Genomic DNA, 20,089 nt, shown 5'->3' with positions numbered 1-20,089 from the left:
CATAACAAATTTGAAATGTAAAAATACTTTTTTTTTGGCAGGCCAATATACTTGTAAAAATACTGTTTTTGTATATACACACACATACTCATGCATGTATGTTTATGCACATATATGTATATACACCTACATATGGCTTGTGATCCCAACAATATATTCAACAATCTTTGAATATAAAACCATATAATGGTCCCATACTGAGATTATCCTGATTACGATACAATACCATTCCCGTCACATTTGTTACTATGTCATTCTATCTTCCTTGCAAATAACAACCATAAGATAAAGTGACTTTGTGCTCGCAAATCCTTCCCAGACAGGATATGTTTACTAAAGTGCCTAGTGCATAAAGTGCTTATTTGTCTAATTTATATTAATACATTTAGCTGTAGATTACACCTATATAAACATAATATATCGTTGGTTCAACTGTGGATATACATAAAGTGCACAGAATAAATACATGTTAAGGTTTCTTACTCATTAATGTGCATCATTCTAGATAAAAGTAGTTCATCTAAAAGTTGTTATAAAGTGAAACATTAAAACCATGAAATCTTAAAAAAAACCATAATGAACATATAGAAGGCTGATGCCCTGAGAAGATACGCTCCCAAATTGCTGTTGGGGCCTGTTGCATCATAGCAATGTTTCATCACAGATATGTGTGAAGATCCTCGCTCATAATTAGGCCTCCCGGATGCTTTGTATCCAACTCTAGGATATACCTCGTTTCCAACCTCCTAAGCTTTTCCTCCCAGTTTCCTCCTCTTTTTCATACAGGGGCTGCATCGATTATAAAATATTTAAAATATTTAAGATCACTGTCATGGATTTGTCTGAAGTGTTTTGCCACCGGATAACTGGGATCTTTGTTAACTATGGCCCTAGTGTGCTGCAGGATTCTCTTATGTGCTTGCAGTTTAGTGCTGCCTACATACTGTAAGCCACAACTGCATTCCAGTATGTAGACCACGTGATATGTTTTACATGTTAAATGTTTGTTAAATGTTTGTCGATCACCTGCATTTTGTTGCTAAATGCTGTCTGTTAAAAGGTCTTATTAATGCCATATTTACAGGCCTTACAACTTATACACTTAAAAAACCTTTCCTGGCAGTGAGCCAAGTCCCTGTCTGTGTATCCTCTGAGCTACTCTTCACTAGAACATTTCCCATCGATACTGTCTTCCTGTAAGAGATGGCTGGTGTTTTAGGTAAAAGATGGCCTATCACCAGGTCATCTAAAACAATTGGCCAATTACGCTTTATTATGCCTCTTAGCTGTTTGTCCTGCTTGGTGTATATTAAAATTAATCCCATTGGTTCACTTTTTGATCACTCTGTTTTCTCATCTGTGCCCTTTTGCCTCATGTTGCATTGTAAGAGGTCAGATCAGGCCCGTTTTCCAGATTTTGCTTTTGCAGCATCTATAGTTTCAGTTTTATAACCCCTTGCTAGAAATCTGTCTTTGCTTTCCTGTTGTTTTATGGCAAAGTCTGCCTCATCACTGCATATCCTCCTTATCCTTAACATTTCTCCATAAGGGATACATTGTATAAGGTGCGCAGGGTGCGAGCTTGTAGCATGCAGTATGGTGTTACCTGCTGTTTGCTTACGGTGCATAGACGTAGTGATCTTGTTATTTAAAATGCGAACCTGGACATCTAAAAAAGTCACCTTCTCCGAGCTGAAGGTAGAGGTAACATTCAAATTGATATTATTTACATTAATTTGTGAGATAAAATCCATTGCACTTTGCTCTGTTCCGCACCAAATTATAAATAAATCATCAATAAACCTAAGCCAGATTATTACACTTTCCTTAAATATATATATCAAAATCCATAATCCTTCCCCATCCAAAAAGATTGAGCTCACGCGGGTTCACAGGAGCTCACGCTTTATTCCAACCGGCATGACACATTTTGACATAACTGCTTTTATCAAATGCCTCTGTCACAGGTGTTACAAGTGTCCACATTTAAACACAGAATGTCTCTCTGTGATTGGTGGAGACACTCTGGAAGGCAATAAGGGATGTCCCGATCTCGGCACTCCGAGTCCGTTTACTGCAGGCGCTCTATAGTAAGTACTTGATCCACAGTGGACGGTGCCTGCTGCTTCCCCTCTCATACCATGATATCGCTGTGGGGGAAGTGCGAGTTTCCTGGACCCTCATCCAGCCGCTAATGCCCCGTCCGATGTGAAACCTGAATGCCAAAACAGTAAATTAAAAAAAAAGCCCAGTTTCAATGATGGCAAATTGTACATTCAAATACTGTTCTGCACTTAAAGTAACAGACAAACGGGTTATTTTAATCATTACTGGACACTGTACTAAACATATGGCAAAATCCAAGTCCATTTCACGTTTTGAACATCAAAATTCCCACAGCACATACAGTGGTAGCTCTGGACATGTTGCACATTTAAGGTTGTGAGCCAGTGCGTGTGTATGTATATATGTATATACTACCATCAAAACCCATCAATGTATTATGACAGGCTCTGAAACAGCACGGCACACCAGCGTATAAGCCACCAAAATTTTAATTCAATGTTTCAGCCAACATGAACACGTTTCGGCCGAGGCAATGGCCTTTGTCACACATGGTTTGGGCGCCATATTGAGCTCACATATATCTTGTAGGGAAGTCACTTGATGCATAAACATGAAAGAAAGCGAACATAACTACAAATGCAGCATTAGTTTAAAATTATAGTAGTTTCAACTTTCCAACATCTTAAATGCACCCGACTCATTTTCAGATACCACAACTCCTACTACATAGCATGTGCCCCGTTGATCGTGCCTGGACAGTTTGATAGTTTTAAGTCAGTGTGAACCAGCCGGTATAATACCAATGACCAGTGTCGGGTCCGCACTGAAAACTCAAACTCGTGCCAAACACCCCTCAGAGCACATAGCCGATTCAGAAATTTTAAACACCTGGGTCACGTGATTTGCATATTGTGCTCAAAAAGTAAATACATCACACGCTATATAATGTATATATGTCCACTGAATAGATCGCTGCAACCCAAGCTTACTTTATAACAGGGAGCTCGCACTGCAGAAGCAACCCCCTATAGCTCCAACTCTCGTGGAAATCTTCGGGCTCGGACCATAGCCCAAAACTCACAAACAACACATGGCGGCTCCAAAACTTCACGAAGCATGTTTTTTATTTGTGCAACAATGTTACCCAGCGCGTTTCGGAGCCCAAGGCTCCTTGTTCACGGGTCAAAAGCTTACTTCACTTCCTGATTTTTATCATTGATTAACCTATAATTAAAGTAAAATAAAATTTCTGTTTACATTCTATATCATAGTTAAACAATTCTGTCATATTTAACAGATTGAAACATTGGCGGTACCGCTGCGTATTCACATCTGATGTTCTTGGGTGTGTGTCAATTGAACAATAAAGATTTTAATTTATCAATTTTATTTTGTATTTTTCATACTAATGTGAGGCATAATTCACATTTTGCTTTCTTTATATATAGTTCTGCCCAAGTGGGCTTGTGTAACAGTCTAACTCTTACAAAATGTTAACAGTAAATGTCATCATGTTTGCATTGTGTTCTGCCCTAGTGGGCACACTGATGATCACAAATGGCTTAAAATCTAAACAATTATAATATTCAATGCAAACATTATAACAGCCCCTTTGCCACCGCCTAATATGACAGATTTCTTGGTACAACCTCTTTTGATTTAGATAGATTTTAGCCCCGTTGCATACAATCTTCTTACATGTAGCTTCCATGTTTATCTGCAAAACAAACTAATTAAAAAACCATACTATCTCTATGGTTACAAGATTACTTCGTTAAAAACAATGTTTATTTACACATCATATCTCTTGAGGCCTCTGTCTCAAGAATACCTGTCTGGTTGTCTAATCTTGTTTTTATCAATTTATCCCAAATGTACAGCTAGTTCCTCATAAGAATTTAGACCTGTGGGGTGGAGTGTGCTATATCTAATGATCATTTTAGATTGCAACCTCCTCAATTCATGTACCCTATTTCCTCCCCTTTCTCTGACGGGGACTCTATCCAACATACAGGATAATGAAACATTTAACCTATAACTCCGATCATGTTGTATATGCACTAACATGTCCATGTGGTAAACACTATATTCGGAGTACCATTCATAAAGCAAAGAAGAGTGTCCTTCACCATCTACGACAATTAAAAACAATGATAAACAGTACCCAATTGCCACTTCAGACTCCAGCAATCAGAACATCAATTCGTTGTCCTTCTAGTAGCTCTGTGTGCCGACAGGTAGTGTCATCAACATTTGTTGCCACTCCGTCCTGCCTATTGAGGTGACGAATCAGAGCTGCATATAGGCGCCATCCCTATGCACTGATCAGAGCCGGCCTTTGCTAAGACAGGGCTCTGGGCATGGGCGAAGAGAAATATGGCACCCTTGCTGATGGTAGTGAAGTAAATGAGGCAGCAGGGGGTCCCTTTTGTGTTCACTGGTCAGTACCTGGATGAACAGCAGGGAGTGGCCCCTGAACACAAACATCCCTGGACCACCCCCAGCTCACTTAGATCACCATAGCTTAGCTGCCTCACCGCTGAAGGTGGTTTTGTTGGTGTGTGCCAGCAGGGGTCAGAGGATGAAGGGAAGGCAAGGAAGGGGGCTAAAGGGGTGTTAAAAACATCACATGCTATAGAATAATGAAGGACTTAAACCACTTTAAATTGGCAAATCAGATGGAAACAAACTACCAGGGACAAGGCTGGAGCAGGATGACAGGGGTGCTGCTGTTGACATAACCTTAATGCACATTGCACACCACAGCTCCACGCACCCCTCAGAAAATTGGCACCTTGGGCCTGGGTCCAGCCCACCCATACTACAGGCCAGCCCTGGCACTGGGGACTGTTCTTCTTAAGTGCTCTTCGATGCGCATCCATTGCTCTACTCCAACCATTTTTCCAAAACGCTTTTCTGTGAAAATCTTGTTGACTGTTTACAGGAATGTTTCTCCCTCAGACAACAGGATTTCAATCAATCATGCCTTGTATGTCGCACACAGATATATGTCCTAGGCCAGCACAACCTCTCTCTTTGGTGCCTTGATACCAATAATGACTCTAAGTCCTCTGACAAGTGTTTTCTGAAGCATCTGAAGGCTAGAAGCTACACTCAATGTTGCTGAGCATAAAAAATGGGTCAGTGCTGTTCCAAGTTGCAAGGCTGTTCCTGGTCCCTGTTCTTGGTTTGGCCTATTGAAGTAAGCCTAAAATTAAGTTGAGTGACAAGTCAAAGAAAAAAACACAAGAAATCTAAGCACATTTCTTGAAATTCCCAAAGCTTCTGTTACAGAGTCATTGGAAAGGCCTCTAATGGTGGGCAAAATTGTATATTGTTTTGGAAGAAATTCCACAAAGGTTTCACAAACTTGCTCTTTTAGAGCAAATTAGGGTGAGCGGGTATCTCACATGACTTTTTTCATCCAAGTGCAAACCTTAGATCAAAATGTTTCGCAAAATACTGGCAGGAGACTGGCTTGAGCAAGATATTTTCTGCATGAACTAGTCTATTGTGTGCAAAAATTAGGCAAAATTACTAAATTTCAAGTAACTTTAGAAATTTCTCTTAATGCAAAAATCAGGAATTATTCTAATTTTTCCAGTGTAATAAAAATGTCTTCCAGGCCTCGAAGTCTCTTAATCAGTGCTCAAATTGCCAGACTCAAATTTTAATGTCTGACTCGGATCCGTTTCAATTTCTACAGCTGATGGACTCTAAATTCCCAATGCCAACATCGACTCCACAGCAAACACTGCCTTCAGGGAGGCCATGCTGCATCTTCTCAAATCTTCGGCATCCCTCTGGCACACCTCTAGATCCTGTGAATCAGTCGTCCCCGCCAATTTGGTTGCCAAGTGCGGGCCTACCCCTGACTGACCCTAGATGAAGTCAGTTCACTATGCATCTAGTTCCGGACTGTGTCTCGACTCCTTTGCTGCAAGCTTCACTGACTGGCCTCTTATTGGTACCCCTTCCTACTCCAGAGGTGCCGATACCAGATCCCTCTCAGATTCTGATTTCAGATCAAGAACTGGGTGCACAATGAATAAAGTTCAACCTCAGTTTGAAAAAGACTTTCAACCTCTCTATTCCAGGAGGATAGAGGTACTCTTTGACTCAGATCCTGTTGCTCTTCAAGGTCTTAAGCCAGAGCTTAATCTGTGTCAGTGTTTGCCGGTGCTCATCACCAGCACATATTTCTAAAAACTGATGTATTTATGAGTGTTCACAACATGGTGGTGCCGTGTTTATATTTTCTTTAGCAGGGCATCTCATGGGAGAATTTAACTATTTAATATACCTTCTGAAAAATTATAAGACTACCACTTTTAGGCCATCCCTTCAGTTTGAAGTGACTAGGTATAGTCTAAAACCTCACACATTTGTGTGTGATTGTTAATAAGTAATGCTGACAGTGACATTTTCTTTTTCTATATTATTTAGACAGGGATACAAGGAACCAATCAATGTGACCCGACGTTATCAATCCTTATTTCTTTATTTTTTAATTTTAATTAAAGTTTTTTCAATTACTTTTTTCTAAACATTGTGAAAAATTATTTTCTGAAGTCAAACCATCACAATATATACTCGATTTGGGCAAGTTCATCCCTTAAAAAACAAAGTCCTCAAACACGGCTACAGAGAACAGCCTGCATCACGATAATGAATAATCTGACCAAATAGAAAAACTTTCATAGTGGCAAATAGTGACACTGGTTGAGATCGGCTGATCTCGTAAAGACATAGTTCTTGTGGTCCTGAAGAAAACCCCAAGATTATTTAAGGGGTTCGAAACGCGTCGACCAGTTTCTCTCTAAACAGTGGCTATTAAATACAAACCCATCCCTGTTTTTCGCAATAATTGTATTTGTTGCAAATTAAACAATTGAATGTACCAAAAAACAGGTTGGAGTTTTTTTCTGTGTTGATTGCATACACTGTTTGGAACATACCCTGAATAGAAGGTCAAAATGTTGTAAATAGATATTTTTACCTGTCTGGGTTTATGTGCATTGTCTGTCTTAAATGTGTTTTGTTTTGTTGACAAACAGTCTTGATTTATAATTTTTTGTTTTTTGTAATACTTTATGTACAATTGTAATGATTTGTCTCTGTATATATTGTGATGGTTTGACTGCAGAAAATAATTTTTCACAATGTTTAGAAAAAAGTAATTGAAAAAACTTTCATTCTAAAAATTAAAAAATAAAGAAATAAGGATTGATAACGTCGGGTCACATTGATTGTTTCCCTGTCTAAATAATATAGAAAAGGAAGATCAGTATTGGCATTTCTCTTGGTGTTTATTATTAAATGGGCTCAGCCTTGCTGATAGGAGCCCAAACCCCTTTTTGGTAAAGACAATGACATTTAGCATCAGTGGCAGGAGCTGTGTGGAGTATGTATGTAGTTATGGAGAATTTCTATAGAGGGAACCTACCAAAAGGCGCCGGAGCACTGTTTAGGCACAAAGACAACCATAAAGTTAGCAAATGGTAGGAGAGGTATTGGTTTGTGGACATTGAATACATTGTGATGTAATGCTCTTTAAAGAGGTGGGTCTTCAACGCTTGCCTACATTGGAGCGGTGTTGGTAGGGTGCTGGTGGATATGTTGTTCCAGATCATGGGTGCCATAAATGATAAAGGTGTGCTGACTTGTTTTTAATTTTTTACACTTCTTGACCTGTCGTTTGATGGTGTCCTGGCTGCAGGTGTGGAGAGAACCACCAGAAATGGTAAGCTTGTCTGCAACATAAGCAGGGATGCTAGTTTTGATGGCGCTGTAAATGATGCAGCTGGTTTTGAAGATGGTGAGGCCCGGCAAGGGGAGCCAACACAATTCCGTCAGAATGGGGGTGATGTGATCATATTTCTTCAGGACGTAGATAAGACATGCTGCAACTTGTAGGATGCCCTTAAGGGGTTCCAGTGTGGAGTCTGTGAGGCCACGGAGAAGGACATTACAACTAACCAGATAAAATCCCTTTCAATCCTATGGAATGTGGGAAAATGGTTGTCCAAGCCATCATTGTGGCCAGATTGGATTATTGCAACTCAGTTCTCCCAAGTAGCAGACCCAACATCCTAACATTGAAACAAGATTGATGTTTAAAGTCCTTTGATTCTACCTTCAAATGGGGGAAGCCTCTATTACATCCAGGATCTTTTCAAGTGGTATTTATTGGGCCTGGGTGTAATTTAAATTTGGAAGACTGGGCTGGTGACATGGTTTGGTGAGTTGGCACACCCATACTCATCCTTCGGCTGGTTCGGCATTGAGAAGGAAACATCACCGGTGACGTTTTTGCCCACACAAAGCTGACACACTAACTGGTGGACATCTTGAAACATGGCAAAATCTTGTTGGTGGGGCCCAACCCTGCCTGAATAGGCTAGGTGGCTCTGCCTGCCGGCTGAAACCACCGGCCTGCGGAGACCGGGCCTTCAATGGGGGGCTTAGGGAACCTGTTCGGCTTGCAGGAGTCTCAAACTCCATCCCAGTCTGAAAACCTCCTGGCCCGGGTAGGAAAGCTGGCCCTGTCAGGTGCTTGGAGCCCTGGTTTCCCAGGCAAAAGCTGTGCCTTTGCCCACATCTCACTGAGGATTAGAGGAACTGTTCAGACTGCAGGAGCCCCAGACTCCTCCCTGGTCCGCCGCCGCCCTGCTCCGGGTAGGGAAGGTGGCCATGCCCGGAGCCTCGAAACCTGGCTTCCCAGGTGAAAGCCATGGCTTTGCCCTCCTCTCATGGGATATTATGGGAGCTGTTCAGCCAACAACAACCCCAGATTCCTCCCCAATCTGACACCACTCTGCGCTATTTAAGGAAGGTGGCCCTGCCTGGTACCTGGAGCCCTGGCTTCCCAGGTAAAAGCCATGACTTTGCCTGCCTTTCATAGGGGATTACAGGAGCTTTTCAACCCGCAGGAGCTCTAGACTCCTCCCTGGTTCAATGCCACCCTGCTCTATTATCGGCCTGGGCCTTCACGTTGAGTCCCGTCTCTGCTCCACACCCCGGAAGAGCACAAGGCTCATCCCCAGTCTGCAGCCACCATGCTCTTGGTAGGGACTGTCACTCGCAGTCCATTAGGTAAGATGCCCCAGGTTGGTGCCTTCCACCTTCCTGGTGCCTGAGCCTGTTAGATGAGGAGGGAAAGCCCCAGCCTGTCCCATCTACCCTTGGGCCCACCTGGAAAGCCATTTTCCCCGACTATTAAGCCCCAATAAAGTGGGGGCTTTTAGAACCCGTGAGGAAACAGAAATCTAGTCTACAAATGATTTAACACCAGGTGCCCTATGAACATGTGGTGCACTAAGGGTGATGGATGAGATCCCTTTCCATCCGCATTCCAATCCACAAGCAAGGGGCCTTACTCGTCGGTTCAGAGGCTGGCTAACCTATGCCAACAAGGCTTATGGTTATGGTTTAGGGGGGTTCTGACCTATAGGTGAATAGTCACAATCCCACAAACAGTAGCTTCGCCCTAGTGGCTCCTCAGCCAAGTACATACAGAAAATGTCTTAACTTGTGGTTCCTCTCGTACTGTGCAGGATTACTATTGCAACAACACATAATCCATAGAGTAAAACTAACCTGTCTCACGACAGTCTAAACCGAGCTCACATTCCCTATCAGCGGGTGAACAATCCAACGCTTAGTTAATTCTGCTTCACAGTGATAGGAAGACCAGACATCAAAGGATCAAAAAGCAACATCGCTATGAACATATGGCTGCCACAAGCCAGTTATCATTGTTGTAACTTTTCTGACACCACCTGCTTGAAACCCAAAGTCAAAAGGATTGTAAGGCCCTCTTTCGCGGTCTGTATTCATACTGAAAATCGAGATTAAGCAAGCTTTTGCCCTTCTGTTCCGCAGGAGGTTTCTGTCTACCCTGAGCTCACTTTCGGACACCTGTGTTATTGTTTGACAGATATACTGCCCCAGTCAAACTCCTCACCTGCAACAGTCCCCAGAGTGGGTCATGACCAGCAGGTGTTGGACGCATGCAGCCAGAAGCGAGAGCCCCATGGGCCTCACCCCGCCTCACTAGGTAAGTGAAATAAACAATAAAAGTTGTGGTATTTCACCGGCAGCCAGAGGGTCTCCCAATTATCCTACCCCTCTCAGATCTCTTCACAGTGCCAGGCTAGAGTCAAACTTATTACGGACTTCTTTCCCCTGATTCTGTCAAGCCGGTTCCCTTGGCTGTGATTTCGCTACGTAGTAGGGAGGGAGAGTGGGATTCTAATTAGATGACGCGGCATTTGGTTATTCTCATACCACCACGCTAATCTAGGGGACCACGTGGCATGTATTTACTAAACCACTTATGTGGGACTACAGCACGGAGAGAAGGAAGGGGACTGCTTCCCGAGACCCATCAGAGGGTTTGGAATGAATTCAGCAGCACATTGACGCATCTATACAAGGTTTTAATTTTTTGGAAATACCTGACTCCAATTCCTTGCACAGTTCCATAAGGACAGCCCATCAAGGGACATGTGACTTGTGAGGAGTGAACATTTGGCAGTTCTGTGCAATGCGCATTTCTCTCATCAGCCTCTGAGGAAGAAGCTATCAGCTTCGAAACGCGTCAGGCAACGTGATGATGTGAACTGTGAAAGATATCAGGACGGGGACTGCCTTCCATACATTAAAGGATTTAACCTTGTGCTGGGTCAAGAGTGCTCCTTACAGGTTGGAGACCTTCGTAGCGTACATTTTTGGCGGCACTCCAAGCCGCCGAGGAGCACCAACCCCGATAATCTAGGGGACCACGTGGCATGTATTTACTAAGCCACTTATGTGGGACTCCACAACAGAGAGAAGGAAGGGGACCACTTTCTGAGACCCATCTGAGGGTTTGAAATGAATTCAGCAGGACATTGGCGCATCTATACAAGGTTTAAATTTTTCGGAACTACCTGACCAACATTGCACAGTTCCATAAGGACAGCCCATCAAGGGACATGTGATTTGTGAAGAGTGAACAGTTGGCAGTTCCGTGCAATGCGCATTTCTCTCATCAGCCTCTGAGGAAGAAGCTATCGGCTTTGAAACGCGTCAGGCAACGTGATGATGTGAACTGTGAAAGATATCAGGACGGGGACTGCCTTCCATACATTAAAGGATTTAACCTTGTGCTGGGTCAAGAGTGCTCCTTACAGGTTGGAGACCTTTGTAGCGTATATTTTTGGCGGCACTCCAAGCCGCCGAGGAGCACCAACACCGCTAATCTAGGGGACCACGTTGCATTTACTTACTAAGCCACTGATGTGGGACTACAGCACGGAGAGAAGGAAGGGGCAGCTTCCCGAGACCCGTCTGAGGGTTTGGAATGAATTCAGCAGCACATTGGTGCATCTATACAAGGTTTTAAATTTTCGGAACTACCTGACCCACAATTCCTTGCACAGTTCCATAGGGACGGCCCATCAAGAGACATGTGATCTGTGAGGAGTGAACAGTTGGCAGTTCCGTGCAATGCACATTTCTCTCATCAGCCTCTGAGGAAGAAGCTATCGGTTTCAAAGCGCGTCAGGCAACGTGATGATGTGAACTGTGAAAGATATCAGGACGGGGACTTCCGTCCATACATTAAATGATTTAACCTTGTACAGGTTGGAGACCTTCGTAGCGTACAGATATATATATGTATATATATATATATATTAACAACACCGTCTCCTTGCGGAAAGGAATTGAGCCGCACTCTATATTTATATATATATATATATATATATAACTTCACACACACACAACTATTGTGGTAATAAATCTAAGTCATGAACATTTAACTATTTCTAATTCTATGATTCAACTCTAAACATTTTTTACTATTATAAACTTTGAGTGTCAAACAAATAAATATTCTTTAAACATTGTTCTAATAGAAATGAAATATGGGTTATGCAATGCACTGCATTTTGCGTGTTAAGTTAAACAATTAGTAAGTGCACCACCGGAGTGTCCAACATGCGGAGAGAGACCTTGAGAGGTGGAGTGAGATGGTGGATCATGTGGGAGATTATCGTGAGGCGGAAGAAGAGGAGGAACTCCCCGTCTCTCCATGAGAGACCACCTGATCATGCTTAATTTCCCCCTCTCACAGGTGTCATCCAGTTAACCTGTATCAATTGATGGAGTGCGGCTCTAGTGGTGTATGGGGGACAGGCTGTGGGACTTGTAGGATGTATGTATGTCTGAATGAGTGTGTTAGGATTGGGCTGCTGGGTCCCTGTAGCTTTCCTCTGCTCTCTGGCCCCCGGCTCCTACCCACCCCAACATGGCTTGCAGGATCCTTTAAAACATGACCCCAGGAGGGTGGACATAGTTTTCCTCTTTTAGTGACACCTGGGTCCTTCCCCTTGGCCCCTTCCACCTACCTCTCCTATTTTCTGGAGGTAAAGGCCACTACGACTGAGAAGAAGTTAAGAGAGTCATAGTTACACCCGTTGCTTACCCGCGCTTCATTGAATTTCTTCACTTTGGCATTCAGAGCACTGGGCACAAATCACATTTTGTCAACACCCACCTTGGGCCTTCACATTGCTTTGTTTTGGTTGAACATTCGGATTTCCCTGGTCCACACTAGTTCTAAGTCAGCTCCTATGTGCAGGCCGAAGCGGAACGCTGTCCCTGCTCCTCAAGAACGGGCACGCGGAGAGTCAACCACCACAGCTGGGGCAATCCACAGGAATGGCCCACCTCTGATCCAGGCTCACCGCAGCCTCAGAAGGCAACACCTCAGTCATCCACGGTGCGAATCCAGTCCCGATTCGCACTCCAGCCTGACTTACCCAGCCCTTAGAGCCAATCCTTATCCTGAAGTTACTGAACTTACTTGACAACTTCCCTTACCTATATTGTTCCAACATGCCAGATCCTGTTAACCTTGGGGACCTGCTGTGGATATGGGTATGGCCCAGTGTGAGATTGACACCATCTCCCTCAGATTTTCAAGGACCAGCGAGAGGTCACCAGATGCCACTGGAACTGCAATGTTTTCCTAGGCTCAGGCTCCTCTCTAGGAGTGAACCCATTCCAGGGTGCTCTGCCCTTCATAAATAAAAAAGAACTCTTCCCCGTGCTCCAATTGTCTCCTCCAAGATTGTTTGCGTTACCCCACTGGACACCACGAAGATGCCTGTCTCCACCACTCAGGTTTTAGAGATCTTCACCCGGCTCCCTTTCAATCAGCCGAGGGCAACGGAAGCCATCACCCGCCCCTTCTGAACTTCACTTGCCCACCTCTTAGGACTGACTCACCCATGTACTACTGCTGTTCACATTGAATCCTTCTCCACTTCAGCCTCAAAAGTTCTTGCTTGAATAATTGGCATTACCACCAAGGTCTGCAACTGCAGTGGCTTCACCCGGGCCCACACCCCGGGTTTCCATGATCATTGCAGTAGCTGTTCCACTCATCACAGCTTAGCTCCTGCTTAGCAGTGCTGGTGATGGAGCAGGTAAAGCAAACATTTTTATACCTCCTCTATTTTGTATGAAAATACTAATTATATAACCTACTTATTAAAATTTACTAACGGTTTGCAGTGTTGAACTAAACCAACCATTTGCATACACCAATTATACGTGGGAAATTGCTATTTGCATGGCAAAATAATTCTAATAACTAAAATATGTACGCATATTAATAGTAGTACGTGTGGTAATTAGATATCGCATGATTTATGTTGCTTAAGTGACGTTTGCGTTCCTGTTTGGATCCTATAGGTGAATATTATTGCTTTAAATGTCGCTATATGCAAGGAAAATATTAATACAAAAAGGGATTAGTGAGGGTTTAACATTAGAATTTTAATTTCCTCGTATTAATTATTCTTTTGTGTTTGTTTCGCTTAAGTTGACATTCAGGCCTACCTATAAATGGCGTCCAAAATGGAGTTCAGAAGTGGCCACCGTCTCGTGAGCGCGATGCCTACTGCGCAGACTCGGATGGCTCCGTGAACTTCCCGATGACCTCAGTTTGCAATGTTGCTGGTCAAGGATAGGAACTTGGTGGACTGCCAAACTTCAGTCAGTAAAAACTGATTTTAATGAACAATTGGGACATACAAGCAAACCTTCAACATTGTTGCATAAAGGCAACACTAACAGAGGAAATGAACCGGCAAAATCCATGAGAACCTATTAGAATAAAAATCGGACGTTCCCCAATGAACCAATCACCGTCTTTCTTAGCCTAAAAATGTTTCATGTTATCCCGAAATTTATTATAAACGAGTAGTAGAATAGGGAGGGGCTCTGGCATTCGGCGGTTTGGATGACTGCACACCCCTATCGACCCCACAGGCGATGACAGATGCTTGCACGATTTCTGGTCCTATGGAGATCTTTGGGACTGTAACGTGCTGAGCAAAGAACCTTCAGACTTTGAGCTTTGGCCTGCTTTATTTGGACAATTAACGGCTAAATTCGGTTATGCAGACCCAAATGAATTAGAGAAAATCCAGATAGCAAGAATAGGTAAATATAATGTCATGCGAAATGAACAAAACTCTAAACTTTGATTAAATGAAAAATGCTAATTTTAATTGCAAATAATATTTAGATAAACAAATATAATTAACAGAAATTACGAGTTAGTGGTTATTCAATGAAAAGAGTAAAGGATTCTAAGTCTTAAATGTGTTTTAGCTGGTTCTAAATCACAATCAACCAATCCAACTAATTGGTCCATCGACCAAGTGGTGGAGTGCCTTGATGTTTAGGATTAGGAATCTATAGGTGGCGAATGCTAATGTATATTCTGTAAATAACTTTTTCTTCCCTATAGGGAATAAGGTACCCCCCCACATGTCCAGCATGAAATCATCATCCCTCCTGTGTGCAGACTTGTGAGTTTGGAGAAGTGTGAATGTTGGTGTTATGGGCCCCACCAATGAATGCGTGTATGAATGAGCTAGTGTGACGTCGGGTCTGCGACGCAGGGAGGAATAATTGTAAATTTGTACCCTTTCTTTTTCTCCCCGGTCTCGCGCTGGATCATTGGCAATGGAGGGTATGAGTTCTGGGGTCTGATGAGTGTCAGCATCATGCGCATTAACCCACTATTCTGTTCATCCCACAGTGCCAGTTCTGCTTACCTAAAGTGGCACACTAGTCATTAGCATTCGATGCCCAGCTCCGTGCAGCAAACCAGGCTTTTTACCCATTTAAAGTTTGATAATAAGTTTCAATCCTATGACCTCTACTCATTAACTTTACCAGATAAAACCTAGGTTTCCGAGCACCAACTATCCTGAGGGAAACTTTGGAGGGAAGCAGCTACTAGAGGGTTTGATTCATCTTTCGCCCCTGCACTCAGGTCGGACGGCCAATTTGTATGTTAGGATCACTATGGACCTCCACCAGAGGTCCATAGTGATCCTAACATACAAATTGGCTTTGCACTGCCCAGGCATAGTTCACCATCTTTTAGGTCCTATCACACACACTTATGTTCTACCTCCCCGACAGAGTCAGCGAGAGGGGCAGGTGGAGCACCTGCCGCAATGATTCAGCAGGATCTCAGCCGGCACACACCATCCCCCACCTTCATTGCACCACAGGCTTTCGATATGCACTCCGACTCTCGATTGTGTTAGACTCCTTGGTCTGTGTTTCAAGATTGAGTCAGGTGGGTAACCAACATCACTGCAGAGACCTGGCACCCAGCATGGGCCTCTTCACCTGGCAGCGGAACTCAGTCAGGGTACATGTGCACAGTCTGCCCCAGTCAATAGTCATCAGTGGGCCCCGTCTGCCTTCCCCGCATTAGCACATCCCAATAGGGCTGGGCCAGTTTGTGGGACGAGGGTACAGAAGCAGGCAATCTCCCTCAGGCCCACAGACATGGCGAAGCTGCTGCTAGGGGTCCTGTAACACTTTCTACCAAAGCAGAGAGCCCCCTGCCCCTCTGAAGCCTTTGCAGTTGATCCAGAACCAGTTGAAGCACATTAGCACAGAGTAAAGGCACCCTGCAGGCTGGGTGTACCCAGGCGATGGCCTCACTGAGGGTATCCACCCTCCTGAGCGACTTACCTCTCAACAGTTTCATGCCCTTTTAAACTCACTCTTCAAAGTTCTTTTCAACTTTCCCTTACAGTACTTGTTGGCTATCGGTCTCGTACCCATATTTAACCTTAGATGGAGTTTACCACTCGCTTTGGGCTGCATTCCCAAGCAACAGGGCTTGAAGAAGACCCAGTCCTGGTGCACCCGGGGCCATTACCCACCTAACACCATCTATGGGGTGAGGCTCGATCAAAAGGACTTGGGCCCCCTGAGTGATACAGGGGAGTCAGCCTTCTTTCCCGCACCCACCGCTAGGTTGGGATATGGCACTGGGCTCTTCCCTCTTCATTCGATAATACTGAGGGAACCATGGTTACTTTAGTTTCCTCCACTTAGTAATATGCTTAAATTCAGTGGGCCTCTATGTCTGATCTAAGGTCATAGTGGGATGCCAATGCATGGAGAACAAGCCAATTTGATGGGTAGCAGAAGGGGGCATCTGCACATTAGCCATCTGCCAACCACCAGGGCCGATGGAAGCAAGGGCTCAGTCCCTGCACATGCCCAGCTTAGGCAGCAGCCCCAAGGCATCCCATCGGGCTGGGGGTACCTCCTTGCCCTGGTGGGAGGCACCAAGGGGAGAAGAGCCAAGTACCTTATACCATCAAAGCAACTCACCCGCTTCCGGTACATGCCTGGAAGCTCGAGTGGCTGGGGGCAGTATCTACTTCCACTCCTCGGAGCAGTTCGCTCTGGTTTCGAGAGGCCATGGTATTGTCACCAAGAGGAGCCAGGGTTCCCTCATGACCCTGGCTCCTTCTTATTCAGGCTGCCCTGCCACCCAAGACAGACCACTCCTCAGTCACTCAAAACCTGGGAAGGCTGAGATTGGGCTTGAGAGGGTCCAAGTGGCAAGTCCTTCATAGGGGTTTCAGCCCTGGGAGGCACTGCAATTCGGTGACCCCCAGGTGCGTGCTGAGTGAGCATGGGGTTCCTATTGGGAGGGCTGTCTCTCGTATCATGCCTCTCCCAGAGGGTCCGGGGCATTGCCTGTCAGTTGGGTCCTCCCAGGAGGAGGAGCCCACCACATGCCTGGTCCTCACCTAAGCAACCAGCAGCCACAGACAGCACTACTGGCTAAGACACACAAGGGGAGGGCCGGGCCCTCTTTGGGACTTCTAGGGTAGCCCAGGCATCTGGACGCCCTATCGGAACACATGGCACACAATCAGAGACCAGAACTCAAAGGACGGCCATCTGATTGCACTGTGTCTTATTTTTTTAAAGTAATGTGTTCGCCCTTGGATAGGACAGAAACTCTATGGCCCGGGTTCTCGGAGCCTGAGCTGGGAATAAGGCAAGGAGCTAATGGGTGTGGGGCTAAAACACTTCTGACCTAGGGCCCAGTGACAGCTTCTGAACCCAGACAAGTAAGGGAGACCTCCACGGGCCTTCAGGACCCAATTCCAGGCACCTTGCGACATAGTGGGTCATGAAGGGAGCCCAGGGGCTTCCATCCTTGGGCCAGCTGACACTTTGTCCCAGGGTCAGGTCAGAGCTCCTGAACCTAATCAACCAAAATACAGTGCTGGCTTTACATCCCTTCCTGCTCTCCAGGAAGCAGGGCTCAGAAGAAAGGCCCATTGGACAGAGGTGGAAGACCACCGGAGACTCTGCCCCTGGGACGCCAGATCAAGCTAGCCCAGGCCCTTGCAGCTTTTGGAGAGAAAGACAGTCAGAAAATGGGGTCCGTTATGCCTTGTCTCTAATAATCCCGAGAAAGGCTACCTATCTTTCTTGTAATTCATGCACACTGAGTGAAAAGGGGCCGTCATAGTGAACACATCCAACCTCCTGGAGCCCTGGCTTGGACTGGAGAGTCAAATGAGCCATCATCGGGACTTCCAGATCAACCCAGCCATCACAGAACAATACTGGTTAAACCACCCACCTCCCCCTCGAGCAGGTCGCCATGCATGGGGATATCAACTTTGCATCCCTGCCTGCTCTCCAGGAAGCAACACTTGGAGGAAAAGCCCATCTGACAGGGCTAGATGGCAGCTGCAGGCTCAAGCGCCCTGGGGATTCTGGGTCACTGCCCTGGCCAAGGTAGCACCCGGGTGAGAATGACTGGAAAAGGAGAGGGCCCAAGGAACCCTCTTCCTGCTAATTCAGTGGAAGGTTACCCCCTTTCTCATTATCTGTGCATGCCATGTAACAGAGGGGGTCATTGGAGAAAATGCACACACTATCATTTAGCCCTGTCTGGGCTTAAAGACTCAAATGAGCTTTCATCAGAACTTCCAGCGCAGCCCGGCCAACTGGGCACGACATAGGTACTCATCTCGTCCACCCAGATATCTGGGGTTTGGAGTGACCAGGTGCCTGGACTCAAAGGACAGCCATCTGGTCCCACCATGACTTCTGAAACAGGATTCCGCAAACCTTAAAGGGCACAGGGACTCTAAGGCCCGAATTCTCGGATCTCTAGATGGTTATCAGGAAAGGGGCTATGGAAGGTGGGGGGGGGGGGGTTATGGAGGTCTGGCCCAGGGCCTGGTCAGAGCTTCTGAACCCAGACAAGCAGAAGCAACCTACCCAGCCCTTGCAGCCCCGCCCTGGGCACTTTGTCACACCACGGGCTGGAGAAGGGAGCCGAGGGCCAGGGGCTTCCGACCAGGGCCTGCCGGAGCTCTGCCCTGAGGCCCAGTCAGATTTTCTTATCATGGGCAAGCAGGGGAGGCCTCTCCAGGCCTGTAGGACCTCGTCTTGGGCACATTGCGACACATTGGCCCAGAGAGGGAGCCTGGGGCTTCAATCTAGTACCTGCCGGGGCTCTGACCGGGGCCCGGTCAGAGCTTGTGAACATGGACAAGCAGGGGGCGGAACTTCCAGGGCCTGTGGGCCCTAGTTTCGTGCATGTTGCAACATAGTGAGCTGGAGAAGATATCCAGGGCCAGGGTCTTCCATCCCAAGGGCCCCCTTGAGCTCTGACCCGGGCCCGGTCACAGCTTTTTATTCTGGGATCCCCATTTCGGGCACTTTGTGACACATCAAGCCAGAGAAGGGAGCCTGGGGCCTCAGAATTCAACCCAAGGGCCTGCCAGGGCTCTGACTCACGGCCCAGTCAGAGCTTCTGAAAACAGAAAAGCAGGGGAGACCTTCCAGGGCCAGTGGGCTCCAGTTCTGTGCACTTTGCAACATGGCGAGCTGGAGAAGGGATCCAGGTCCAGGGGATTCCAACCCATGACCCACCAGAGCTCCAACCCGGGGCCCAAGCAGAGCTTCTTATTCCAGGCAAGGAGGGGAGGACTCCCTGTGCCTGTGGGACTCTGTCCATGGCACTTAGCGACAAGGTGGGCTGGAGAAGGGTGCCCAGGGCCTGGGGCTTCCACCTTTGGGCCCACCGGAGCTCTGTTCAGGGGTCTGGTCAGAGCTTCTGAACCCGTAAAAGTTGGGGAGGCCTCCCCAGGCCTGCGGGGCCCTGTCAGTGACACTCTGACAAAAGGTGGGCAAGGAAATAGAGCCCATTGCAGAGGTCTTCCACCCCAGGACCCTCCAGTGCCCTGTCAGCGGGTATAAGACCAGACAAGCAGGGTAGACCTCCTTGGGCCTGCGGGACCCTGTCCTGGACACTTTGACAGGAAAAGCCCATCTGCGGGCTTCCACCAGGGACTCGGTAACAGCTTCCTATCCTAGGCAAGCAGGAGAAGCCTATCCAGACCTGCAGGTCCCCATCCTGGGTACTTTGCGGCAAGGCACACAGAAGCCAGGTCCCTGGGCCTTCCTGAACACTACCTATTCTTGTAATCCATGCACACTGAGTGACAGAGGGGGACATTCAAGAGAAAGAATCAGCCTTCCTGGAGCCTTGACGGGGATTCAAGCTTTAAATTAGCCCTCATTTGGATTTCCAGGGCAGCTTGTGATGTGTTTTGTTAATCTATTTTAAGTTCAAAATGTCAACAGTAATGTTGGCATGGCACATGTTGCA

At 45.9% G+C, this 20,089-nt stretch overlaps 1 pseudogene; it reads right to left on the bottom strand.

Annotated features, from left to right (window-relative positions):
* Positions 1-9,263: 9,263 nt before the first annotated feature.
* Positions 9,264-16,536, bottom strand: LOC146811359 (28S ribosomal RNA; annotated as a pseudogene).
* Positions 16,537-20,089: the final 3,553 nt, after the last annotated feature.

Source organism: Triturus cristatus, chromosome 7 (assembly GCF_964204655.1).
Source record: "Triturus cristatus chromosome 7, aTriCri1.1, whole genome shotgun sequence".
Lineage (NCBI taxonomy): Eukaryota > Metazoa > Chordata > Amphibia > Caudata > Salamandridae > Triturus > Triturus cristatus.
The sequence above is the reverse complement of the archived record's forward strand: the minus strand, read 5'-3'. Positions and strand labels throughout refer to the sequence as shown.